This window comes from Pleurodeles waltl, chromosome 6 (assembly GCF_031143425.1).
Source record: "Pleurodeles waltl isolate 20211129_DDA chromosome 6, aPleWal1.hap1.20221129, whole genome shotgun sequence".
In the NCBI taxonomy this organism is placed as follows: Eukaryota; Metazoa; Chordata; class Amphibia; order Caudata; family Salamandridae; genus Pleurodeles; species Pleurodeles waltl.
In genome coordinates, this window is record NC_090445.1 from 1,681,755,372 (window position 1) to 1,681,783,196 (window position 27,825).

The 27,825-nt window shown below is 42.7% G+C and overlaps 1 protein-coding gene across 2 annotated transcripts in view; it reads left to right on the forward strand.

Annotated features, from left to right (window-relative positions):
- NEK6 (NIMA related kinase 6) overlaps positions 1-27,825 on the forward strand; it is a 474,385-nt gene that overhangs the window by 39,550 nt on the left and 407,010 nt on the right. Inside the window, exon 1 of one of the 2 annotated variants that reach the window (XM_069241716.1) lies at positions 12,444-12,462. The exons of the other annotated variant lie outside the window; for it this stretch is intronic. The gene's annotated coding sequence lies outside the window, so the exon portion shown is untranslated. Of the gene's footprint in view, positions 1-12,443; positions 12,463-27,825 lie in introns of those variants that run through there. 2 annotated transcript variants of the gene reach the window in all.

Below are 27,825 nucleotides of genomic sequence, written 5' to 3' on the forward strand. Positions count from 1 at the left end.
GTGCTCTAGGTAGAAGGTGAAATTAAATACACCTAAAGCAGCTAGTGCATGAGGCATTCTGAGGGTACTCTAGGCTCTTTAGCCAGCCTTTGTCATTACATGATTGTTCGATGGCCTCCTCCCATTTGTCCCTCCGTGGACTTAAACTAGTTCCTTTATATTGCCGGATCGCTTTATACGACCAGAAGATGAGTCTCCTGCTCCACCCGATTGTGTGCAGTATTTGTAACGTTGTATTTAGTTCTGGCTCCAAGACCTCTGGACCCATTCAGCCTCAATAACTTCGGCTAACTCCAATCTTTAGGATGATTGAGAAGAGTAGTCCCTTGAGTGTGTGACTGCTGGCTGGAAGGTGCATTTGATGAACCTGCAAACTGATCACTGCTGGCAGGAACACCTTTCAATTGTGCGCTCCGTGGAGGAATGATCTGCTCTAATGCTGTTTCATGACCAAAGCGAGTAGGAAGCCTACATGAAGTTTAATCTTTTGAAATCCTTCAAAGCTGCTACTGGCCTCCGCCACACCTGTGCCTAAATAGTCTTAGTCCCAGTTCGTCATGTTGCAGATCTACCCAGCCGGTCCATGACCTTGGACATATCCTTTCGTCTTGCCCATATGTGGACCGGTACTGGGAACATGACTGGTCATTCATAAAGAAGTCCTATGACTTCGCCCTTGGTTCATCTGTGAAAATGGCCTTAATCAATGTCTTCTCAGGCATATCTGGCAGGGCTCCAAATTGGGGGTGATGGTATCCCACAGCCTAAATGGCAGATATGTAATGCTCCTCTTAAAATGATGAACACTATACAGCAGCCTTCAATGAATGACTGATGGAACTAATAGTAAAGGTACGCACTGAGAAACTAACATAAACAACTGAATGATCAGCTTCTTTTTTTTTTTAGTAAATTTGGGTCACTTCTCTTAAACGACTTGCTCTGATCCTGTTGAATCAATGGATCGCTTACCCTGTCCCTGATTCACTAACTTTTCTCTGAAGTTCTGTTTCCGCACCAAACTTTCTTTTTGTCTGTGATTTATTACTATTCTCTCATTTAACACCCGCTTTATAAAACGTTTCCCCATGTTATTAACCATAACTTCTATGCACTTACTCTGCCTTGTTCCAGAGCCTCTTCAGGGATGGTTTATGTGTCCAATCCTGCAAAGTCTCAATTCCTTAGTAATTTGAAGCCTTCAGCCCATGAATGTTCAAATTCATTTATCACTTCTTCCCACGTCTAGGAGTCCCTACCCAGACCTCCTGGGATATGATTTTGATTGGCACCTCAGATCTCCACCTCTCCACTGCATTGTCTGATATACACCTCCCCTCTTTTTTATTCTTATGTTCATTTAGGACTGATAACATACTCACCCCATGCTCTCTTACTGATGGTTGTTACCCTTCTTCTCACCAGTCATTTTCTAACTATATGCATGCATTTCTTCTCTATAAGCACAGGGATGTCTTAACTTGTTTATATTCATATTGAGATCTGTCTGTGTCTATACAGATGCCAGGCTATTGTCGGCGCATTGTCTCAGTTGCCTATGTTATAGCTTCATATACACCAATTGAAGGTTCAGGGCTGCACGTGTGGTTATAGAGGCTTTGCTTGTTGTCCTACAGTGTACTACTGAGTCTCCTGTAATAACTAAGAATGGCTTATATAAAAAATTGAGTAGCAGTGGCAAACTCAGAATAAATGTTTGTGCTTAATTATTGCTGAATACTTTCTAACTTAATGGTGTTTGGATGTGAGCCTGTCTCCGCCCTGCCTCTAAATTAACTCTAGTTTTTAATTCTCCCCTCGAGTACACTGCTGTCTGTTGTGGTTCCACATTATAATTTATTCATTCGAGAGTTTAAAACATTTATCAGGACCAGTGGGCCGGCTCATTTTGCTGCGCTATGTGATTAGTGCAGTGCTTGGTGTAATCCTTGTTTACAGTTCCTGAGAAGAAATATCCAGATACGCGGTCCTCCCACCCGCCCGCCACCTTACTCTCAAGGTCTGATGTAGCAGACCCTACCACCAGGGCGTGGTTATCATGTGCAGCGTCCCCATGGCCTCGCGATGGGACGCTTCGGAGTACCTCTGTTTCGGATGTTGCTTATAACCCATCCTTGAGGAAGGACACCCCTTTTTGCTTCTTTGCATTGGAGCTCCGGGTGCATTGGCTACACAACTGCCTTCCACCAAAATCCGAAATTGCTACTAAGGATGCAGCAACAGCAATTGGAATTTGTCGAATGCAAAAACAACTGTAAGACATTTTCACCCTCCCTGGTGCCAACGTTCTATTTGTCTTAACAGATTGGTCTGGCTGAACTGTCTGCCCCCCACAGTGGGGCCCCTGCAGAGAAGGTGTCCCGTACCCTGTGCAAGAGCTCAGGAAGATTCAATTTAGCAAATCACAGTTGGCTTTCCAGGAGCCGACCGCCTCTAAATATTTGTGTCCATACCTCCAGGGCACAGCACCTCTTCGTCCCTCCTATGTAGTAAGGCAGTGGGGATGCCTCGGGTATTGAAAAGGTGCCTGTGTTGTTGAAACAGATATTTAACCCATGTTGACAGGAAAAATGGGTGTCGGATATTTAGGATTTTTTTTCTCACAAGAGTATTCTCCGCCGGTTGTGTGTGTAAACTGGCATGCTGGGGACAGGACCACACGCCTGGTTGTCACTTGTCAGAGCCTCGGCCTCTGAGTCAGCAGCCGTTCACAGCAGGAGTGGTATTGGGTGACCCAAGATCCATTTTTTTTTTTTTGACATCCCTCGAAGCCAGCTGGCCGTCTTGTTATAGACGGAGAAATTTAGACCTGGTTGCACATCGGAGGGCTCAGATGGCCCCTGTGCCTGGTGCTCCAGAGAGAATGAGTTAGCTATTAATATTGGACTAACCAAAGAGCCTTTATCAGACAATGTTCGTCCTAGCCCCAGATTATTGACAAGCGGTTGTTGGATGTCATATCAATCAATATGTCGTAAGAATGTGCTTCCGGGGATTGTAACTTTGTCCTTCCTTGTGGTTTTCGTAATAAGTTTTGATCTACCCTTGAATTTGTTTTTTTCCTTTCTTGTGCATAGTGATCATCGAACAGGTTAACAGAGTAAATAACTATAGAATCTTATAAGGTATACATATTGCCCTTTTTTTAGTATTTTTCACCAAAGAGCATTCCATAAGTTATATTAATTTTACGTACACAAACACAAAACCCTGCAGGTGAAAATGTACTTTGGTGTCCCATAATCCCATCTCACACTGCACATTAGGACTGTGTACTCAAAAAAAAAAATATATATATATACAAGTGGATAAACCAAACACGGACTTTAAACGGGGCGGGGGTGCATTTGTTGACATTTAGGCTAAGAGTAACTTCAACAGAGAAGGATTCCATGGCCACCAGGTTAACGGTAGGGTGACGGCAACAACTCCTCCTACCAAGGTGAACCACCTTGTTCTGCTTTATCATGCTTGGAATGTTCTCCTGTAAATCACCCATTCTTAGTGTCGGTGATTATTAGCAGTAGGGCATCCAATTCAGGGTTGCTTCTTCTGTGTTTTCTCATAAGTAGACTTTTCTGTCTTCTTTCTCCGGCCCAGATTCCCAGCTTTGCACCTCTAGACTTCTAATTTAGCTTTCTTTGGCAATGGTGGAAGAATGTGAGGTATGTGAAGGCCATTCGAAGGGTGCTGTCGTGTCCTTCCGCCCATAACGTAGTGCCCAAGATAGCAGAGCTAGAACCTATCCAAACGCCGTGCATAGTTTCAATACTTCTCTTTCAAGAGCCCCAAGATCTCTCTCTAACATTGCGTACTGTGCCTAATTTGAGTTTGAGTCTTGTCCCTGGAGGTCTGCGCGCCAGAATGTAGTGTGTCCTCTGTGGGTGGGATGGGACTACAGCTGCCTCTCCATCCTCTGCTGGACTCTTTGTTTTCTGCTTTATCATAAAGTTACAGCAAGTTCGGAAATATAAAGTTTTAGAGGGACCAATCATCCTCTGTGTGTCGAGTCGTCCTAGAGACCCATGATCTAGTTTGAATTGTGTTTTTGTACTTTGGCACAAACTAATATTTTTTTTTTGTTTACATGCATAAAAGTAAGGACTTTTTGAGTACAGGCTAGGTTTGACGGTATTGATTTTTGATGATGATCTGGATAAGGCGGAATCCTTGCCAGGATTGTTAGCTATCCCCCTATATAACTTTCTTCTACTTTAATCAAAATGGAACAAATGTCCTTTGGATTTATCCTGAATACGTGGCGTTCCCGGAATAATGGATTGCCCAACTTGGCTGCTGGCGTGGTTATATTCACATTTTTGTAAGTGTTCTTCTCAGTTTGTAGAAGTGGACATTTGAATGATCTCAAGAAGGGGGGTCAAATCTCATTTTTCATCTATAATTATGTATAACTTTCATGGAAATTGCATTTATTAGACACAATTTTCTGTATGGGAAAAAATATCTGCGAGGTAATATCTTGCGCATAAAAGTCACACCAGCTACTGGTGGGAGACATACTGGAGTAGAAAATCTCTCTGCTTTGGTATACATCGGTTTTAGACTTCTCGCTTGACATTATCTGTTCAAACCTGTTTCAAACATTAAGAATTCACAAAAAAGCAGAGCTACCCCAAGAATAAAATTATGCAAACAATATAACTCAAAAATCAAGAATTCAGCAAAAAATAATAACATTAAAAATAATAAAATGTATATTTCATATATGTTTTTCTTTTTCTTTTTCTTTAGTCCCATGACTGCTTCTGCTGTTCTATAGCTGGGGGGAGAGGTGGGTGTTAGGGCGGGGGAGGCAGGCTGGCAAAGACTGCTGACTGGACCTGGGTGAGAAAGGCGGAGATGAGATAATACACACCACGTAACATCAACTCCAACGGAAATTTAGGAAAAAAATATGTTTTTGTCATTGGGAGATTGCCTCAAGGATTTCCTGTTCTGTTTGACATGGCATGTTATTCCATGAGGAGCAACTTTGGATCCGTAGGACAATTTTCCAGACGTTGGCCACTAGTCCCTCCCTCTCTCTCTGATGTCCTCACCTGAAGTCCGACCAATCCCATAGTCGCAGTGCAGTTGAGGTGAGAAGCACACAGGCTGTGGGCAGAGGTACGCCCCAAAGGGTCCTAACTCCCAGCCCGTTACAGAGACGTACTGATCATGAGCAAATCTGAACTAAATGCTGTCCAAAGCTTGCACCAGTTAAATAAAATTACTACTGCACTAGACCTTCCCAAGGATTCTTTTTTTTTGCGTAATTTAAGTCCTTATTGTTCCATCTTCTCCCTAAAATGTTGTCATATGTTTTAAACTTTTCCACATGTGATCATCCTCCTCTCCTTATGGAATTCTGTTTAATCCCAATTGTTGCTCCGCAGTGAGGGTCTCCTCTTGACTCCTGTCTGGTTTATTTACTTCAACAGATTTCATCCGTTTTTGGCATTTTATTCTTCATCTTGAACGGATGGATATTTAGCCCCAGTGTTCGTTTTTCAGAAACCTAAACTGTTTCAGTATCACCTTTTGTTGAAGTAGCCACCTTTCGGCACAGGAAATATGTCCACCATTCTGCTTACTTTGCAGCTTCCTGTACAGATGAGCAGCCTTCAGGTAACACCATCATCCCAATTGAGTGATGACTTTGACGTATCCTTGATGATGTTTAATTCAGTTTCCGCCCCAATAAGGATACATAGTACCTCTTATTTTCTGTGCTGGACCAATTTGGACCTTGGCAATTCCACAGTGGCCAAAATGCTGCAGGAAGGTCTTGCGTTACCATTCGCATCAACTATGCTATCTTGCTCGAACAACCTCCGTGGGTCTGTTGTGGAAAAGCTTCTCTGCCTTACAGTGGCATGGCTACTGCCAGTCCCATGGCTGATGATGGGCAGATACCAGTCTGAGTAGATGACTGCTGCTTTGGTGGACAGTCGCTGGTTCAAATTCATCTCTGAGAAAACTGACATTATCCCAAATGGTGGTGGTTGGGGTGGACCTGTCGAACCAACATTTTAACTCCAGTAGTTTGGATATTACAGGTCGTCTTGGTGCTTGCTAATACTGCTCTGCTTTGGCAAAAAGCATTGGTGTAGCTCAGTGGCTCCCAAACTGTGGTCCAAGACCCCTGGGGGTCTGGGAAGCCTCCTCAGGGGGGTCCGCAGCTGCTTAGAAAATAATACAATATTAACAGCTTAGGTCCTCAGCTTTTAGTAATGACTTAGTGGGGTGTCCCCGAACTCCAATAATGAGTAAGTGGGGGTCCCCGGGCTCCAGTAATCATAAAGTGGGGGTCCACAGAAGTCAAAAGGTTGGGAACCACTGGTGTAGCTAATAGGTCCTATTGCCGTTGTCAATGCTTGTTTAAGCCTCTGCATGAGACTGATGGGTTTGAAACTGTGGCCCTCAGCAACTATGTTACTGTACTAACTGCAACCCGGTGTTTAAATATGTAATAATGTAACCACCTAACTGCATTTGTTATGTAACAGTGTAGCTATATTCATGTAACACTATTCTTAGTCTGTAAGTGTGTAACATTCTCATGATGTAACAATGTAAGTGAACTAAGTATGTAACTGACCTTTTTCTGATTACGCGGCCTCTGGAACTGAGCTCATCTGGCACGTGGCTACCATCTTTTCAAGTACCAGAAGCCAAAACGATCATCATTTTCCGATATTGTTATCTCGGCCCTGACTTTTTTTGCTCCCAGACGATCCCCCCCACACCCTTTGCATATCTTGGCGTCTTTAATAGAAGGAGCCATGTCTATTTAAAGTTTGCCCGATGCAAAATGTTACCTCGTGCCATCCAATCACTGCAGATTACCCGGCCTGCTCCGTCCGTGCAGTATCACTCAAAAGTACACCTTTTCTGACCAATCTGGTTCTGTGAATTAAAAGCTCGCTACTGACATCTGCTCTGATCTGAAGATCCGGAGTTCGCATCCCAGATCAGCCTTTCATCCTTCTGATGTAGGGAAGTTGATTACCATGAAAGTCAGTACCTGTAATGCGTGTTCTTTACAGTATAGAGACATGGCTCAGGTGTGGCATGCAGCACTAAGTATATAAAACCATATAACCATTTGTGTGACTGGGCAGCCGGGATCCCTAGCTGAAGGACGCCTACCGCAGCGGTAGAAATGAGTTTAAGTAGCCAGCCCTCTCTTTGCCACCTCAGACGTGTAAGGATGTGGTGGCTTCCGGCGCTGTGTGGTCAGTGTCACCCCAGAAGACCTTACCTGGCAGCTGAGGCCTGGTGTGAGGGGCGCCGTTAGAGGGACGTCCCACCTGGCACCAAGCGGCTTCATAGCAGACCGCACACCTGCTACGGGTAGAGCGCTAGACACTGTCCTCAACCAGACAGACACCCAGGAGTCTTACTCCAAAGGCAGGAGTAACACTTCCAGGGTGCCTCCGTAGCTCTGCATCAGTGGTGGAAACCCTGAAACCGTGCCATGTGCCTCGTCCCTGGAAAATGATATTGAACTCACAGAGCCTGCTTTTTACTTCACCTTAGGTCAACAAGCTTCAAAGAAAAACATCTTTCAGGAGGAAATTCGCCACAGCACCTTACTTTAAAAAACAAATCTATCTATCTATGTAAATGTAAATGTAAATTAGCACTTGTATAGCGCACTACTCACCCGTTAGGGTCTCAAGGCGCTGTACTCATACCGCTTTGGAACCCCTCCTGGCTTTTTCCCTATGAGGTGCCAACTCCTGAGGGTGAAGCCAGGCATCCAAGCGCTGTTGGGGCCGTTGTGGAGATTAAGCAAGCTATTGCCCAGAGTTGCAGAGTGGGACCCATGAATTAGATTAGGCACCGAGGCGAGAATTATCTGGTCAAGGGGAATTGAGCCCAAGACCTGCCGAAGCGGGACTTGAACCCTGGTCTTGAGCCAGATCTCTGCTTCAGGGTCTGCGCTCTAACCATTGAGCCACACTTCTCCACAATCTATCTATCTATCTATCTATCTATCTATCTATCTATCTATCTATCTATCTATCTATCTATCTATCTATCTATCTATCTATCTATCTATCTATCTATCTATCTATCTATCTATCTATCTATCTTTATTTTTTTCCACTGAAAAAAGCAAAGGTTAAAGTAAGGTTATAGTTAGGTGAATTTGTCAGTGACAACATTAACGTTTTCAATAAAAAAAAAAACACAGAAATTCACCAGTAGTACATAGCAGAGCTAACTAGAGCTTGCGTCCCCATCCACGCCATGCACTGCTTATGACCTCACATACTACATTACTCATGCCAGGTTCTATGACATCATTTATGACCTCTCAAGTGACATCACTGATGACATCATCCATCCCCCAGGATGGTACACATGATGGTGGCATGAGTTACAGTTACCTTGGAGCACATTCTTTACACAGCATAGTAAAAGTTCTACTTCCAACACCTTGTTCATCTGAGCCTCTCTCAGTGAAATTATTTTATTGTATAGATTTGCTCTTTAACTTGCTCTCCAGTGCACCATTAATGTTATCCTAGTTTAAAAAGAGTTAAAGCATACTTTTCTTAAGTATTCCACAAGAGTGAATGGTTCTTTGCCATTCAGTGTTTTAGCCCGCCTCTCTCAGCTCATTTCGTTTTGTATCATTATAAAAATGTAATTTTGTACAACTTTATCCTGTGAGCCACTCTCATGTATGCTTTCACTTTTATATAACTTCAGCCTTTGGGCCACTCCTCTAGGTGCTTTAATGCCACTTTGTGCCCTCTCTTGTTTGTTCACTTCCAACCCCCCCATGAACATTGCTCCCCACACCTGTGCCCTCCGTGTTGCTTCACCCGAACTGCGCCCTTCATGTTGCTTCCCCCATGTGCCCGCCCTCTGTGTTGCTTCCGCCCGCCCTCTGTGTTGCTTCCGCCCGCCCTCTGTGTTGCTTCCGCCCGCCCTCTGTGTTGCTTCCGCCCTCCCTCTGTGTTGCTTCCGCCCTCCCTCTGTGTTGCTTCCGCCCGCCCTCTGTGTTGCTTCCGCCCGCCCTCTGTGTTGCTTCCGCCCGCCCTCTGTGTTGCTTCCGCCCGCCCTCTGTGTTGCTTCCGCCCGCCCTCTGTGTTGCTTCCGCCCTCCCTCTGTGTTGCTTCCGCCCTCCCTCTGTGTTGCTTCCGCCCTCCCTCCGTATTTTTTTCCCCCACATGCATTCTCCTCGCACGACACATGTTCTTCCCCCACCCACTCGTTTTCCATTTTTTGTCAACTGATCCCACTCAAATTAGTAAAAAAAAAAAACGCTTGCATTGTTTTGTAGGCATGTGTGTGCTTGCCGCGCATGCCTACAAAGTAACGCAGCTGGCCACAAAGGTTTTTTTGTCTTTATTTTTAGCTATACCATAGAGCACCACAGATGCTGAGCAAAATGGCTAAAACCATCGAGAACGACAGTAGGTCCTGTTGTTGCCAGTGCTTGTTACAGTCTTAGAACTACATCTTAAATCTAATAAACAGCATCCCTGTTTGTATTACATTACATATTTAAGTACATGATAATTATTTTCTGACAACCTTATTTAATTCATAGATGCTCTCAAGCAAAACAAAAGACGTGTTTCTGATTTGCGGAGTGAACAGTTTGCTTATATGCAAGTAATCCCAGAATGATGCTCACCTTGAAGCAGCACCATAATAATAGTACATGTGGGCTGTTGCAGTGTGGCCATTTGCACACTTATTTAATGGGTTACCCGAGGCCAAGTACAGGTACTTCCTAAAGTGGGCCGGGCCAGACAGCTAAAGTGAAGTTACGGTTGTTGAACAAAACCTAAAATCCACTGAAATATGCCAGTCATGTTTAGGTAAAGTAAACATAACTAGCATGCAGTGCTTATGACCTCATGTATGATATCATTCACAACATGTCAACTAACATCGTTACTGACATCATTGACGACAATGGCTGTATACTAGGGGGTTGGCCACCAGGCCTGACCTACTGCGGAGATTTGAACTTAGGCTACCCAGGCAGCTAACCTGCTGTGGGCAGCCAACCTGACAGGGCATTTCCTTTTACCAGTGGCCATTGGAGTTTGTCCACAGGACCAGTTCCAAACCCACTATGGGCACACAATCCTCAGCCCAACCCCACCACGCATGGCTTCTGTTGTGCTCTGCCAGAGTTGGCTGCAACATCAGACCTTTGGCCGGACCCTGCTTCATTTTTTTAAAGGGTTCACAGACCACGCCATAGTGATCACGAAGACACACAGACCTCTGGACCCATTTTAGCCCTTAAATCGTCAGTGGACTTGGTTTTGGAGTTGTGTATCCCTCACAAGGGGTAGCATGGGTCCAAGGCTCCTGCTATGCATTTGTGGTACCATGTGCAGACCTTGAGGGCTGCGCTAGGACCCTTGTGGGTCAGTCCCTTTAGGATCACACCCAGACCTGGGTCAGGGCATGGTACACTCGTCCCAATTGTTTTTTCAGGACTCGTGGAAATAGTCCCTTAATCCTATAATGTAAGTCACAGCATTTTCCGCAAGTAATTCAAGATCACTGGGTCCGCAGACCTGAGTTTCGGATTACATCTCTGAAATGGACAACAGGACAAAAAGCTCCTTTGTCTGATCATATTTGAATACTTTTTTTATTTTGAGTCTATGGAAAGTCCACAAGTCCCAGTTCATGGACCGTCATACGTTAGCCAAACCATCAAATGACCCCTATGACCCCTTCACTTGAGTTCACTGCATTTTTAATATATTTGATGAGGGGAATATGGTGCTTCCCTCCCCAAGTCATCTGATGGCCCTGGGACCCACCTCCCAGCCCCCCCCAGGCCAAAGCATAACAGTGTCTCAGGGTCACCATTCCCCGGGACACGGTTATTCCCGGCCAGGGTACTATATTGCTCCCACCCGGTGGGAGCAGACATGTTTCTCCCTGCCCATTCGCTAATAGTTAGGGAACACAGGACCAGTCAAGCCAATTTCCACTGCAGCTGGTAGCCCCCAGTCAAATAAAACATTATCTGACGTTTCTTGCACCTGAAATGGGTGCTGGCAGGGAAGATGGGAAGCCGCAGGGCAACAAAAATGAAAACTGGGATGACCTGGGTGGCACCGGGACACCCACAATTATAAAGGCCAAAAAAAGAAAACTAAATGAGTGGCCAATGCTGTTCAGATATCAGTCACTTTTCATGGGAAGAAGCGCCCAATTATACCCTTCGTTGGCTAATTTGAAAATCTTTTAAATTCTCTGGTGCCCTAATCTGGGCAGGGGCACCCCCATCATGTTTTTAGATGTTATGCACCACAGAACCGAGCACAGAACAGTCCCACAGAAAAGAATTTAAAAAATGAAACTGTTTCCTGGGGTGCATAAAATATGACCCTGGGAAAAGTTGTTTTTTTTCTTGAGCATGAACAGAGCTGGAGATTTTGCTCTTCGCATTGGTACTACAGGGACCCCCCTCTGTGGTTAGTCTAGTGGCAGTATTAAGATTTTGCTCTTCACATTGGTACTACAGGGACCCCCCTGTGGTTAGTCTAGTGGCAGTATTAAGATTTTGCTCTTCGCATTGGTACTACAGGGCCCCCCCCTGTGGTTAGTCTAGTGGCAGTATTAAGATTTTGCTCTTCACATTGGTACTACAGGGACCCCCCTGTGGTTAGTCTAGTGGCAGTATTATATGGTCTGAGGGATTAATAGAAAGACACAGACCAATGTTTAATGTTGTTCTGAATACAAATGTTTTATTTAAAGGTTTGTTGAAAAATATTGCAATGCCTCTTGTTAATGATGAACATCTTTGAATATGGTTATGAAATGTATTGGTTGTAGAAATGAATCCTAGCAGGTCAATATTGGTTGATTAAGGTAGTTCTTATTTGATAAAAGGTTTGTCGTTATATATTGATGGCCTGACTCCTTGACAAAGCCAATAGCCTAGCATTTACAAATTGATATGGTGACCCCTTGCTAAAGACAATAGTCTTGTTTTGTTTTTTCAGGTAGTACCCGCATGCCAAAGCCCATATGCTTGCCTATTATATATTGACTTTTCGTTTAAAAAAAACGAAAAAAAAAACAAACTAGAAAGTCACCAAGAAAAAGGTTAAAGTGACTGCTATAGTTGGGCATGGTAAAAAAAAAAAACTTTACAAATTCACTGGAAAAAACAAGGTTAAATTGACATTATAGGTATATGAAGTTAGGAGAAACGTATCATTTTAAACTCTAAAACTATGGAAATTCACCAGCTAGGGTTAACTGAATTAACTATAACTTTAGCTTTCACACTTGCAATGAACAGTGATGTCATTAATTATGTCATTTCAGATGTCCATCACTGTGGTCACAGAACACATCTTGAGTGATGCATAAGCAGTTCATGGCAAGTGTGCAAGTTTTTCAGTTGCATACCAACGCCCCACTCCGTTCTTGGCTGTAAGGGTAAAACGGTGAACTTGTAAATCTCACTTAAACGAAGTAGTTAATGAAGCATTTAACAGCAGATGTTTAAATACTAATTGATGCCTTTTTATCATCCACTGAAGGATGAAAAACTAAGTCAGCCCCTCTATGATTCAAAACGTTTTAAAATCTGCAAATTAAGCCTATTGCCACAGCTGACTTGCAAACACCTGAGCGCTACTTTTTCAACATCCCAGTGGAATGTGTTGTTTTTATTTGGCTTTATATGGCGTGTGTCTGGCCGTTCGTATGTAACTGAGCCAATGAGTGGTGCAAAGCTGACCAGTGGTATATGTTGAGGAAAGCTCGGCACCAGCATTGTAGTGCACAGACCAAAACGCTTTCGGAGCTAGTGTCATTGTAGGCTGTGGTGCGTTTGTGTACACAGGTGCATTGTGGATGTCTCCGTCCGGTGGTCTCAGTGTGTGATGCTGGTCAGTGCAGAGGTGACGGTCTCTGTTCTGAGAGTTAAACCTCTAGTTCTGGTTGGAATAGGGGCACATTGGTAATGTCTCTGTATTCTAATTTCAACATATGGTCCAGGTCTGAATAAAGGTGTCTCCTTACAGTTTTTTCATCACGTAATAACCTATTACAGTTGCATTGTGGGTGTGTTGGTACTGTGATTTCAGTGTGTGGTGCCTCTCAAAATGCATTCCTCATATTTATGTACTGTTTTCAGTGAACACTGAAGGTCTGATTAGAGGTCAGTGGTGGCCGGCAGCTTTAGGAGGGAGGGGGGCGGGTGGGAAGCACACACGCGCGCACACACACACACACACACACTCATTCTTTCACCCACAGACACGCACTCACGCACATCCATTAACAACACTCATACAATTCAAACATGCACGCACCAAACATTCATTTTAAAATATCACACACACTCATTCTTTCACACACGCACGCACATCCATTAACACTCATAACATTCAAACATGCATGCATGCACCAAACATTCATTTTAAAAGATCACACACTCATTCTTTCACACACACACGCACGCACATCCATTAACAACACTCATAACACTCAGTCATGCATGCGAGCACCAAACATTCAATTTAAAACATCACACACATACACACACACACACTTACCTTCAGCCTCCAGGTCTCAGGAGGGTTGGGGCTGCTGCATGAGGGAAGGCAGCAGTCCCAGCCTCGTCACAGAGTGGGATGGGGTCAGTGAGACTTCTGACCCACCCCACTCTGTGACGAAGTGTCACTGATTGACACTCGCCCTGGGCGCCTCAGGGCTTAAACCTGAAGCGCCCAGGTCGAAGTCAATGGGTGACGCTTTCCTCGTAACCCAGGGGAGGGCCTTTAGGCACCTTTGCTGAGTTGAGGAGGTCATGCCCATAGGAGCTGTGACCTCCTCAGCCCAGCAAACTTCAGCCCAGGCAGCCAGGAGTCTGCACAAATCGCACATGTCTGCTCCTGGCTGCCTGAGCTGACCATGAAGAGTGTCTGTCAGGCTGACCTGTGCTCAGCCTGACAGCCACTCTTCAAGACGGGCAAAAGGTGGGGGGGGGGCGTGGCCCCTCCGCCCTAAAGGATAGGCCGCCACTGTTAGAGGTGCATTGTGAATGTCTCAGTACAGTGGTTTCAAAGTGTAGTTCTAGTCAAAATAGATGTGTGTTGTGAATGTCTGCTCTTTCTGTGCTGTTAGTGCACGGTGCAGGTCAGAACAGGGGTGCGTTGGGAGTGTCTCATATCTAGGTGATGTTTTCAGTGTGTGGTGCAGGTCAGACTGGAAGTGCATTGTGAATGCCTCAGTGCTGTGGATTCAATGTGTTGTGCGGGGCACAGTAGAGGTACTTGTGAATGTCTGATATTTTGTACTGTTTCCAGTGCGTGGTGCAGGTTGGAATGGAGGTGCATTGTGAATGTCTCATATTTGTGTTATATTTTCAATGCATGGTGCAGATCAAAACTGAGGCGCATTGTGAATGTCTCATTTCTCTAATATTTACAGTGCATGGTTCTGGACAGAACAGCTGTGCTTTGTGAATGCAATATATTTCTGTACAGTATTCAGTACAGAACAGAATCATGAACAGAAAATCATGATTTCATTAAAGGCACAGAGGCTAACATTATGCATTAAATCTTTTAATAGCCACTCCTGCAGCATCTTTAAAGCATCTTCAGCAAACAATTCCAAATTAGAATTAGAATACACTGGTCCATGAATACTCGTTTCACAGAACTATCCTTCTCTTTAATGCAGCGAGCTTCCTAAATCTTGCATCTTCTGTTTTTCTTTGTGTTTATCCTTCTCCAAAATGCCCTTCATCCTTTTTCATTACGCCTCTGAAATAACAAATAACATTATAAACAAATTCCTTTCACAACTACTCGTATTTTTAAATCTTTAAACAAGTAAATACTTTGGCAGAGATCCAAAACATGTTCCTTAAATTTATATACTGTAATTTATTTTTCTCTTTGGGAATTGCAATGTGAAGGATAATGTTAGCCTCCTTGTCTTTAATGAAATCTTAATTCTCTGTTCATTACACTTGGAGAATCTCCATTTCTTTACAAGACCAGAGGCTACCATTACGCATCTTGAAAGCCCTGCAATACTGTATTTGCTGTTTGCCTTACTGGTCTAAAGTAATTTTTTGCAAAAGTTCCTGCATTTCACACGTCAGCTACTTTCAAAATCTCCCATCTTCCTCCAGAAGAATAGGCTTTATTTGCCATCGACCCTCTTACAGAATGAGCCTTAAATTGTTGTATATCAGTACTTGATTGCTCCATAGCCAATTCCATCTTGCTACACATGCATTACTCGTAGCTCCACACGGTTTTAAATATGAGATCAACAATTGATTCTCTCCATCTCTCCTGTATTCCATCATTCTGTTTTCGTATTCATTCAAATGATCAATAACACACAGTTTTTTTTTACATCCTATGAACTTTGGATAAAATATAGAATCAGACATTGTCTTCGTTCTTTTCCATATTTCAAAATACACGCCATCTGATCCATTAATTGTATTACTTTTTCTAGACCTTTCTCATCTGATATGCTTCTACAGGGTATTAAACTGAGTAAGTAAAGTGGCCATCTTAACTGAAAGTTGTTTCAAATCCAAAAATGTATTTTCTGGCCATGACTGAAACATCGCTAAGAGCAAGTTCACATCCTACAAAACTTCACTCCTTGATCTAGGAGGTCTCTTTAAGCTGATGCCTTTCAAACGCTACACACCATAATATTCCTTCCCACTGCTCTTCCATTCACGTGAACATGTCCTGCTGTAATAGCAGATCTAGAACAATTAACATTTTTGTAGCATAGACCTTGCAGAAACAAGAAATTAACCACTTCAGCTATTCGAGTCTCCATGGAATCCAGGTGCCTTTCCATGCTCCAACAAGACCATTTTATCCAAACTCCCTTAGACCTTTTCCTTGGTCCAGGAGCCCAAGACTCTCCAAGAAGGTCAGCGGGCCAGTTCGAAAGTCCCTAGAAACACTCAGATCTCCTGATTTCTTCCAAAGGTTCAATACCCTGTCTAATACTAATGGATGTTCTTCTCCTACCCCATTCTCTAGGATACCTTCCTATGCTGGAATAGGAAATGGAATCTTGAATGCCAATTCCATTACTGGTGAAAACCATACTTGGGACACCCAAAACTGCATCACTAACACAATTTGACACTTTGCTGACCTCACCTTCAGAAGAACTCTCGGTATCATTGCAAATGGAGGGAATGCTTACTCTCTCATTCCCTTCCATTCCTGTTGAAATGCATCCACTGCATATGCTCTTGGATCCGGAAAACAACTGAAATAATTCTCTAATTGGTTTATCAATCTGCTTGCAAAAAGATCCATTTCCAATGGACTACAAATGTTGTTTATCCTTGTAAAAAAAAAAAAGAAAACACAGATTCAGCTCCCAGTTAATTAAATCCCTTAAATTCCTCAAATTCCAGTCTGCTATCATATTCAGCTCTCCTGGTAAATGTTCTGCCTTTAACACAATCTCAGGTTACATGCAGAAATAACACAATTTCTTTGCTAAATCCGACAGGCCTCGGGATCTGCTCCCTCCTAAATGAATGATGTACGCTACAGCTGAGATGTTGTCCATTCTCATCAACACTATCTGCCCTATCAAAAAAAAATTGAAACTCTTTAAAACTTAAAATGCTGCTGTCAGTTCTAAACTGTTTTAATGTCTTTCCTTCTCTTCTCCTGACTAAAGATCTCCTGCCTGTATCTCTCCCAGACGTGCTCCCCAGTCTTTCATCCTGGCATCCGTTTCCAACACAAAATCTGGTGCACAATGAAAAATGGCCCGTCCATTCCACGCATCCAAGTTCCGCAACCACCAATTCACTTTCTCTCGAGCCTTCTTATTGAGAGACGCTCTTTCCCCATACCATAAATCTTTCCTCAATGCCTCTCTCTTTATCTTCTGCAATGCACAGTAAGGCAATGGCCCTGGAAAAATTGCTTGAATGGACAAAGACAACAAACCTATCGTCCGAGCTAAGTCTCTCAAAGAAAACACATAATATTTTATCTCCTGCTGGAACTGAAATAGACTGCTCCAAGTTTACTATGAAACCCAGATATTCCAATTAACCCATTACTAAGTTCAATTTTTTTTCAGCTGTTCTTTGTGTTGAGACATGATCAAAAAGTAATCTAGATATACTGTTAACCTAACTCATATTTCCCTCAAATATGCCATTATTACTCTCATCACCTTTGTGAATCACCATGGGGTAGAAAACAAACCAGATGGAGGGCACAGAAACTGATACAACTTTCTCCTCTGACAGAATTGTAAATAACTGACTGTTCATCCCCATCGGAATAGTGAAATAAGTGTCCTTCAAATCCAAATTCACTAGCCAATCATCCATTAATATAAAATCTCTCAAACAGTGTATTCCCGCCTTTTTTAAATGTCTGCACCTCAAATACTTGTCAAACTATATTAGATTTATAATCGGTCTCCATCCTTTGTCCTTCTTTTGTACCAAAAATCGAGAGCTTACGAACCCTTTCATGCAAACCTCTACCTGCTCTATTGCACCTTTTTGCAACATTGTCTCTATTTCTGAATTGACCACTAACATTTGTTTCTCTGTTATACATATCTCTCTTTGTTCTGTCACCTGTCATAATTGTTCTACAAATTCTGTTTCGTAACCTTGTACTGTGTTTAAGATCCCAGGGTCCTTTGTTACTTTAGCCATTGTTTCACAAAAACTTCAGTTGTCCTCCAACCTTTATTTGGAAAAAACAGTGATAATCTTCATACTCACCTTGGGATCCTTGATATTTTGGAGTCGTCTGCAACCTCTTCTTGGTCCTGTGTGACCATTTTGACCTCTATTTGAGAACAATCCTGTTGAGGTCTGATAAACTCTTCCATGTCCTTTAAACTGACAGTTGCAGTGGAACCTTTGCATACCTCAGCCAGTCGACAGCCTCCCTCTATTGGCTCTTCCAAAAACACCTCTTCTGAATACCTTTCTCATATTTACGGAGCCTTTTCTAATGCTGTGAAGGTGGATACATATTTTCCTAGGCTTTCTACTAATCCTTGCACAAATAATAAACCTTTTGCACCCTCGCTAGGTTCCCCATCTGCCATGTCACCCAACTTTGGGCTTACTTTCATTAAAATAGACTTTCTTCTTTCAGACATTAATCCCACATTTATATTGCATAGTAGGATAACTGCCCTCTGGCACCATCCTTGTAATAATCCCAAACCCACCTCCGTTTAGTTAATATGCGTCTCTTCTGCCATGTCAAAAATTCTAGTTAAAGGACTTAGATTGTCCAAAACTTTATCTTGGCATTGCTGGAGAGAGCACTCAAGTCCTTTTCGTTGGTCTCTGCCCAGTCTGAATAAAAAAACTGATTATCTCTGGATCAGGGTTAGGTGTTACACACATATTATCATCTATCACAGGCCTTGAACAGCCTGCTTTTTAAACTCTTCTCTCTTCCTATTCTAATGGTTTCCTTAACCATTTCTGAATGAACTTGCCAACATGTTCCATTAGCCACCATTCACCACTATGTGGAGGTCTAATATTTAAAGGAGAAAACATCTCTTCCCCTAAGGATTCCTTACAACTTCTTTTGAAGTGAAATTCTCATTCTACTCAAATTCCATATCAAAATCATCATCTTGCGAAATGTCAAAGACATGTTCACCTAAATGCTTGTTCCTTTTAGAATTCCATCTAATGTTTTTACCTGAGCTCTCATTTCCATGTTGAATGTACGTTTTTATAATTTCCTGATGCATTTGTGCACCTGTGATCTCAGCACTAGAACCTTCATCAACATCCAAATTTAAATTCTAACTAGAATCCTAAAATATATTCTTTATTTATAAAACACCTAAATAGTAACTATAATAATCTAATAAATTAGTCTGCATCTTCCAAAACCAGTGGTAACACAATACCGCTGCCTCAAAATTCTTTCCTTGCCTCTGAATCATGATCAATATCCCTCATTACTTGAAAAACAGTAACATTTGTTCTATATACATCGTTTCCCATTGATTTAACTGTGCTGTTGCCCAATTCAAGGTGGCCGCTGTAATCTCGCGTGATCACGGCAAGCCAGCCCTGTTCATTTTCAATCCCATCATGGCCTCGAGCACCAACTGATGCACTGCGGAGCTGTTGACAGTACAGGTTCAAGGAATATCAAATGTGGCACACCAAGCTCGTGCCACGATATACAGGTGTCGTGCAGTGTGTTAACATCCGCGCATGACTGCAATCTGCATGGGCAACAACAAGCGTTGGAGCTCCCGGTGCATGATGAAAGCCTCTCACCGCGATGAAAGCCTCTCGGCTACCACTACGAGAGATTACACGCTTCTATTCTATTGTTAAAACACTTTCACCTGGACCGCTGCCTTTCTCAAAAGGTAAAAAATGAATTCAAAAAATTATCTTAATCCAAAATATAATCTCTAAGAAATTTTAATTCTTAAAATCATTACCTACAGTCTCAGCTTCTCTAAATTAGAAGCTCCAAACCAAATCAGAGTCAGTAAACAGATATAAATCAAATAAATAGTAAACTAAACAATACTTATCTCGCCAGGAGCAGCATTTGAAAGAGGAGGGTTCTGTGAAAAGAGTATTTATGGACCAGTGTGTTCTAATTCTAGTTTGGAATTGTTTGATGAAGATTCTTTGAAGGTACTGCAGGAGTGGCTATTAAAAGATTTAATTCATAATGTTAGCCTCTGGTCTTGTAATGAAATCCTTATATCACAGCAAGACATTTTGCAGTTTTGTACACTATGTCACCATTTAAGTGATTTGTTTTTCTTTTAATAATGTGCTGTAGGCTTGACACCATGCAGTGAAATGTACTTATTTGCATTAACAATGAAAGATGTATCCAACAGCAAGCCCAGGTAATCTCTTTCTTTGCCTGTTGAAGTACCTTACATAAAGTCCAAGCAGTCCCCATCTGTGTCTCTGCGTTTCTTTCATAGTACCCAGTCATACTCCAGAATGCACTGTGGGTTAATGCAAGCTATCCATGTTCAGCGGGGCCTAGTCCCACCCAGGGGCAGACCCTGAGTATGTCATTATATTTACCCAGCGCTTTCATGAGCAGTCCGGAGTTCTATCGAATTATTTTTCGGAAATGTAGTTCTTACAGTTACAAACATCCAGCTGGATAGAGAAAAAAAGAAATCGGGAATTAATGATTATTACTTTTTTTCTGGCAAACCGTGGTGAATTTGTCTGTGTCCAAGGGCTGCTAAATGTCGGGTTTTCCACACCTTAGCATTTCGAGCATGAGAGATTCAAAATAGCCTGCACATTAAAAGAGAGAAGGTTATGTGCTTCTGAGCAGAGCTTGTGAGCTTGAACAACTGTGATTGCTTCTGGCAACCATGTTGTTTGGCCTGGAAGAAATCTCCTCTGAATTACCGACATTAACTGAGTTTAGCAGAGCAACTCTGGTTCTCAGCTTCCTCCAGTAATAGCCTGCTCCTTTCCGCTTCCAAAATGTGTTTAAATCCCCTTTGGTGTGTTTTTCCTTAATAGATCCATCGGCACTGAATGGGACTCCGACAAACGTATCTGAAAGAATGGTTCCTCAGTAAGGAAAGGCCTAAAATATTACCCATAGCGGGCATGTTTTATATAACCTGTTCAAAATGTGAAGGATTTTTTTTTTAAATACTTGTTTATAATTGTAGTTCGAGTCCAGGTATTTTGATTTCAAAATAAGTGGTGACTTTGTAATAAAACCATCAAGTGCAAGTCGAGATCTCTCTGGTGCAGGGTGAGTTTCGTGACTGAAAGTCACATTACATATATTTTTATGTTGATGATATACAATAAAAGTGTTTTAAGAAAAGAGCAAAAATGTTGTCAGTTTCTGAATCCACAAGGACCCCAAGTTGGACAACAGCTGACGTTCTTGCTGTTTTCTAAAGCACATTGTAGGGGTTTAAAAGGCCGTGTACAGCCCTCAGATGTACTGAAAGGCATAGCTTGGTCCACAAGATTGGGTGGGGGCTGGGGACGAGCTTCACATTCCCCAACCATCGCTCTGGCATAGAATGTCAAAATACCTTACAGACAAGCAGGGCACCAAGAGGGACTCCAGGGGCAGTTGAAAGGGAGAAGAATGCGGATCCATAGGGGTGCTAAGTGAGAGAAAATGCAATATTTGTTAAAATAACCAACATTTTTGAAGACTTTCATAACAGGAGATGGTTAGAGTGTGTGTAAGCTTTTGTCTGTGTGTATGGAAAAATGTCTCTTGAAATCGGGCAGACACTTGAACATACCACACTGAAAGTACCTGTACCCAAATATTTACCATAAAACACACTTATTAGTGGTGTAATACCCCAAACAGGTCCCCTGAAGCTACGCCCTTGGGTTTACTAATATAATTTCAACAAATTTGAAGAGAAATAACTATTTATTTAGGATTGTAACAGTCATTGATTTTTCTTACGGTAAACTGATGCAGATAGCAACCGTGTGGATTTAGCACTGGCCCAAAAACACAGTGAGAAGTCTCCACTTTCTTCCCCTGTCGATGCTATAAAAAGAAAAAGGACTCCTTATATGAAAAGTAACTGGTATTTTTGTGATTAAATAGAGACATATCATTTGTGATGTACACTTCATAAACTTTGAGTTTCAGTCATAATCGGCGTATTTTTGTGTGGGTATGTATTAGGTGTTTGTATGTTCACTAAAAAACGTATTTAAGGAAAGATCGTTTTTTTTTTTTCCTTAAGCAGTTTAATATTACAAATATAATTTCCAACAACCTCGTGTTAAAGGGACTTTATGATTACGATGCAAAGCCTAAAAACTACAGAAATCCACCTCCTCTGGTGAGTAACACAATCAAAACTCCCTTGTCACACTTACTAGCAGATCTAAAACGCCACTTCCTATGGAAAGTATTATCTGATGAGAAACACATAGTCGCTGACTCTTAAAGAACAATTTAAGCCTGTAGACTGAGAATGTTTCAGTAAGAAATGCCTTTTCTTGCTTTGCGAATAACATTTAACTCCTTTAATGAATCTGTACCGACTTTAGCATAGATTTGGTACAATTTACCTGGAATTGTTTGTTCCAAATTCGGTGCACTGTTAGTCAAGGAACTGCAAGGTTTTGAAGTAAAATCTGTTTTGGAGGGCTGTGTATGCAAAGTCCCCATGCTAATTTGTGAGCTCTAAAGCAAAAATTGTTACCCAACCTCCGTGTAGTTGTCAAACCCCAGGCAGGCCAAATGGGCAATGAAGGACCATCTTAATATGGGCCTCTTCTTGTTGCTTTGGAAGCACCTAGAGAGCAAGGCTCTGGCAACTTTGGAATTGCAACTACCCAAGAAATTGACTCTGGTATTATCACCAAACAGGTGGCCACTCTGCAGTTACACAATTGGATACATTTTGCAAGTGATAAACAAAGCAGGTTCTTCAGGGATGGCCCTCAGTGGTGCTAGAAATGCGAGATCAAAGCTTGCAGGTTTACCAACGTATCGCATACAGGCAACTGTGAACACCTCCCTTTTGTGGGGTCATGTGATGCATCTTGCAATGGTTCCCTCAAGTTTTGGGACACACTTCTGGTGTGTGAAACCTCACAGCTGAGGTGCCTGCTTCATACCTTATGAGAGCTCAAAGTTTAGGTGCACAGGTCCTAGCTCATGCAGGCTTCATGATTATGTCGAGTCGAATAATTGTGAGGCTGCCAGACTCGGTTGGGTTGTGGGGTGCACAGAGCAGCCTCGGACTACCGGCCTCGTCACTGGTGGTTTAGGTGGTTTACCACTGGTGTCTCGGGCCGGTCTTACTATGTATGACTCTGTGAATTGGGTGAAATGCAACCCTTTTCACACTTGACTCTCGGGGTAGCGCAGGGTCCCAGGCTTCCCAGACCGGTATTGTGGGTGGGCACAAACTCAGAGCTGGGTGCATGGGTAAAAAAAGGTAGACAGAATCTGGAACAAGATCCCAATAGCTACCAGGTCCAACCAAACACTGCCCTAATTTAGGAAATATGCACCACTTTAAAGTACAGTACATCACAATGCAGTAATAGTCCAATAGCCAGCTCCCGCTCTTGCATTCATTGTCTGCTTGCCTTTGAACTTGTACAGTGCTCAGCTGCCTTTTGGATAGGTTTGCTCTATCTATCTATCTATCTATCTATCTATCCATCTATCCATCTATCCATCTATCCATCTATCCATCCATCTATCCATCTATCCATCTATCCATCTATCCATCTATCCATCTATCCATCTATCCATCTATCCATCTATCCATCTATCCATCTATCCATCTATCCATCTATCCATCCATCCATCCATCCATCCATACAATAGAGTTCTAAGCACAACTTCCCTAATTCCCCAAGCATTGTGAAGGATCAGGAAGTAGGTTGCTTTTCCTCTATCTGGCTCGACCACTACACCTTAAAATTGTGAGAACTTAGAAACAGGCTCAGACCCCTAGTTAGCACCAAATAAGGATGAAGCTTAAAGATTGTAAAAAAAGACCTGGGGTAAACTGATCACCCTCAGAGATAAGTAGAACAAGAGCTCACAAATGACTTAATATCAACACTCCCCACAAACTGGTGAAACAGAAAGCAAACGAGAAAGCTAGGCGGTAAGCCATCTGTGGTGTTCTGTATACATCAAGCAATGATTACATTCAATGCACAGAATGTTCAGGGTGTGGAAGGATTCGTGGATGAGAACTCTAGCTCAGTTGACTCTCGAGGATTGCCGTAGCTGCCTCGGGTTTCTACTTCTCCTTGAGATCCTTATTAAAGAACATAATATACATATCTCAAGCGTGGCCGGCCTTTCACCAGGAACTTAACATTGGGGACAAGTGACGTGCTGCTGACGTTTCCTGCTGTGACCGAGTACATCTAATCTTCATTGGGAAACCTCAACGCTACGATAATATCACGCTGGAAGCAATTGTGAACAAAGTTCATTAATGATAGTGCTGGTCAGGTAAAACTGTTTTATGTGGAGCATGAGACAAGACAACAGTGTACATAGTGAGAAATTGATGTTTAAGGTGTAATCTAGCATTATACTTGCCTGGCGGTTGAAGTGACTTACGCTGTCAGTTTTCAAGGTGTGAGAAAGCTGTGCGGTGTCTCGAGCCAGACTTTCCTCGAGCCGGATGTTCCTCAGCACGCGTACAGTTTAGCACCTATCGCTCTCAGAAACAAAGTGAAGCAACAAGGCTTATTTCTGCAAGACATTGACACTGGGTGTGAGAAAACAAGACCTATTTCCTTAAGATATCAATGCTGGCTGGTTTAGCAGGGGCCATCTTTAATCTTTGGGCTGATATCCTTTAACAACAACATAGGGTGCAACATACTCCTGATGATGTGAAATGGAACTGACGCTAAGCCACAACACATTGTCAACAACAGCATTGGTGGCGAGCACTTCTTTGAAGCAGTAACAGCACTCCGTTTACCTGTAAGCACTACAGTAGACAAGGTGACAATCACACCTCAAAAGTGTCCGTCATCTGGCAAATTCTGGAATAATGAGGAATACAAAATACACTGTGATTGCCACACCTTATTATTGTGAGTCTGTCACCATACACCTCAAGTGCTGTTGAGTGTCCGTCATCACATACTTTACTACGGTGATAGACCCACCTTGACTTTATAAGACTTTATCCCACAATCTACAGGAAGCAGTGGGTTAAGTTGGATATTGGAGTAATAGGTCTTACAGTATACAAACATATTTTTGCGAATTGAGTAGAATTTGATGTTAAATATATTGTTTTATAACTAATAGTTTAATAATGCAAAATGATACTGTACCTCTGTTTTCTCCAAATTCTCCTGGAGATCCTCCAATACAGTTGTACAAATGGAGGAAGGTATTTAGTCAATATTCTAGAGTATGTGGTACCTCGCTTATTGCAGAGGGGAAATGTCCTTATTAATTCAGAAGGTACTCACTATGGCTAAGACATATGAGCAGAGTAAGGCTTGTGTAGATATTATTTGTAAATAAACAACCCTGACTGACAATGGTGAGTGTAATATGGTCAAACTGGTGCAAGAAAATCAATATCTGAAAAATCGTCTGCAAGTGCAAAAAACACAAATAATTGCAAAACCTTTAAAGGTAGATGTTTTCACTGAGGTAACTCCGGGCATATGGCCAATAACAAAGGTTGTCCAGGATGGAAAATAGTTAGCAAGAAATGTGGTTGCAAGAAACATTTTGCGAAATGTTGCAAAATAACTAACTGCTTGAAGAAAATAAGAGAAATTGATTGTGACGATGATGAAGTCATTGAAGAGGTTGACATTCTATAAGTAAAAGGACATTCCTCAGATGGCCCAATTGAAATTGTTTATGTTGATGAGCCTGTCAAAAATCTGTTTGACTCTGGTGACAATATAACTCCTATACCAAAGGTGTTCTATGAACAAAAACCTAAGAGAAAGGTGAAGTTACATGTTTCTTCACTTGATTTAACTTCGGCATACCATCAGATAAAATTACATTCCTCATCTCAAGAGGTGAAGGCTTTTATCACACCCTTTGGTACCTTCAGGTTTTTGACAATGCCTTTTGGATTAATTCCAACAGCCTCTGTTTTCCAAAGGGCAATGAAGAAGATACTGCAAGGTGTTGAAGGTGTTAACATCTATCAGGCTGATGTGTTGGTGTATAAGTATAATCTGGAGGAACATAACAGGGCGTCGAGTGTTGGAAAGGATGAAAAATAATGGTCTAATTTTAAAGGCAGAAACATGTAAGTTCAATATCACTGAGATTGAATATCCAGAACATATAGGGGGTCATTCTGACCCTGACGGGTGGCGGAGGCCGCCCGCCAGAGTTCCCCCACCAAAATACCGCTCCGCGGTCGAAAGACCGCTGAGGGTATTTTGGGATTTGCCCTGGGCTGGCGGGCGACCGCCAAAAGGCCGCCCGCCAGCCCAGGGCAAATCATCTTTCCCACGAGGACGCCGGCTCAGAATTGAGCCGGCGGAGTGGGAAGGTGCGACGGGTGCAGTGGCACCCGTCGCGTATTTCAGTGTCTGCATAGCAGACACTGAAATACTAAGTGGGGCCCTCTTACGGGGGCCCCTGCAGTGCCCATGCCATTGGCATGGGCACTGCAGGGGCCCCGCGGCACCCCCTACCGCCATCCTGTTCCAACAGGATGGCGGTAGGGGGTGTCAGAATCCACATGGCGGCGGAGCGCGCTCCGCCGCCATGGAGGATTCACATGGGCAGCGGAAAACCGGCGGGAGACCGCCGGTTTTCCGCATCTGACCGCGGCCGAACCGCCGCGGTCAGAATGCCCTGCGGGGCACCGCCGGCCTGTCGGCGGTGCTCCCGCCGATCCTGGCCCCGGCGAATCACCCCCATAGTTTCAGCTGATGGTATTAGGCCAAAAACTGGGTTGGTAGAGACAATCAAAAGCTTACGCTCCCCTCAAAACAAAGAAGAGTTAGTGAAATTTCTAGGAATGGCGGAATTCGACAACCAGTTTGTTTTACAATTCACGGAAAGATATCATGTATGAGAAATCTACTTAAAAAACGGAAGGAATTCCTTTGGTGCAAAAGGTGTGATAAAGAGTTAAAAAATGTTAAACAACATCTTGATATGGCACCAAATGCACGCTCTAAAGATCTGGGATCTGTCCTTACGCAAACATCTAGAGGGCAGAACATAACTATCTTATTTATATCCTGAGGATTGAGAGGAGCCAAACTGAATTATTTGGTACTCGAGAAGGAGGCATTCGGAGTCTATTGGGCTGTGAGAAAACTAAAAAAAAAGTTTGTTTGGGGGCACACTTTTGTGATCAAGACGCATCACAAACCACTCAGGGAGGACTTTTAAATGAAAGGTGTGGGTTTTGTGTCTCATAGGATTCACAAGAGGAGGTTTGCCTTTCAAGAGGTTGAATTTGGCATGTCATATGCACCTGGCACCAATAATTTACTTGCAAATCGCTTTTCAAGGTTGGGTGACACAGAAGAGATGTTAGAACAGAACCAGAATGATCTTTTGGTGGTGAGGAATGTGAGGAAGAAGGGAATGTTAGTCTAATTACTGAGGTAATCATACAGGAGATAGAGTAGAGAAGAGACTTGTTGGACGATACCATACTATAGAAAATGATGAAGATTAGTACAGAGGATTGGCGTGACGAGTGAGTGTGAAGAAAAAAAAGAGGATATTGGCAAGTCAAAGATGATTTGAATGTTGTGGATGGTTTAATGATGAGAGGAAGGAAACTTATACCTCTTTTATAATGTGCGAAAGAGGAAAGAATTGAATTCACATGCCAGTCATATGGCCATAGCTAATTCTTAGGAAAGACTCTGAGCAGGATATTGGTGGCGGGGAATAGACGCGATGATGGAAAGAGACGTAAGAAGCTGTATAGAATGTGTGCGTAGTGATATTGTGGTAAAGTGAAGGACACTTCCCATGGTGTTGAGAGAACACAATCAATTGGTCCATGGGTGGATATTGCATTAGACATTTTAGGTCCTGTGAAGATTAAAATAACTGATAAATATGTTATTGTTTACATAGACCTGTTTTCTCGTTGGCCAGAGATTAAAACTGTGAACTCTGAGTCTGGAGTGATGATAAATTCTTTAGAAGATTGGTTTAAAAGGGAATCTTTCCCTTCATCACTTCTTTCAGACAGTGGGATGCAGTTCACATCTTGTGTGGTGTAAGAGTTTTTGAAAGCTAGAGGCATAAAGCACAAGAAAGCAGCACTCTATCATCC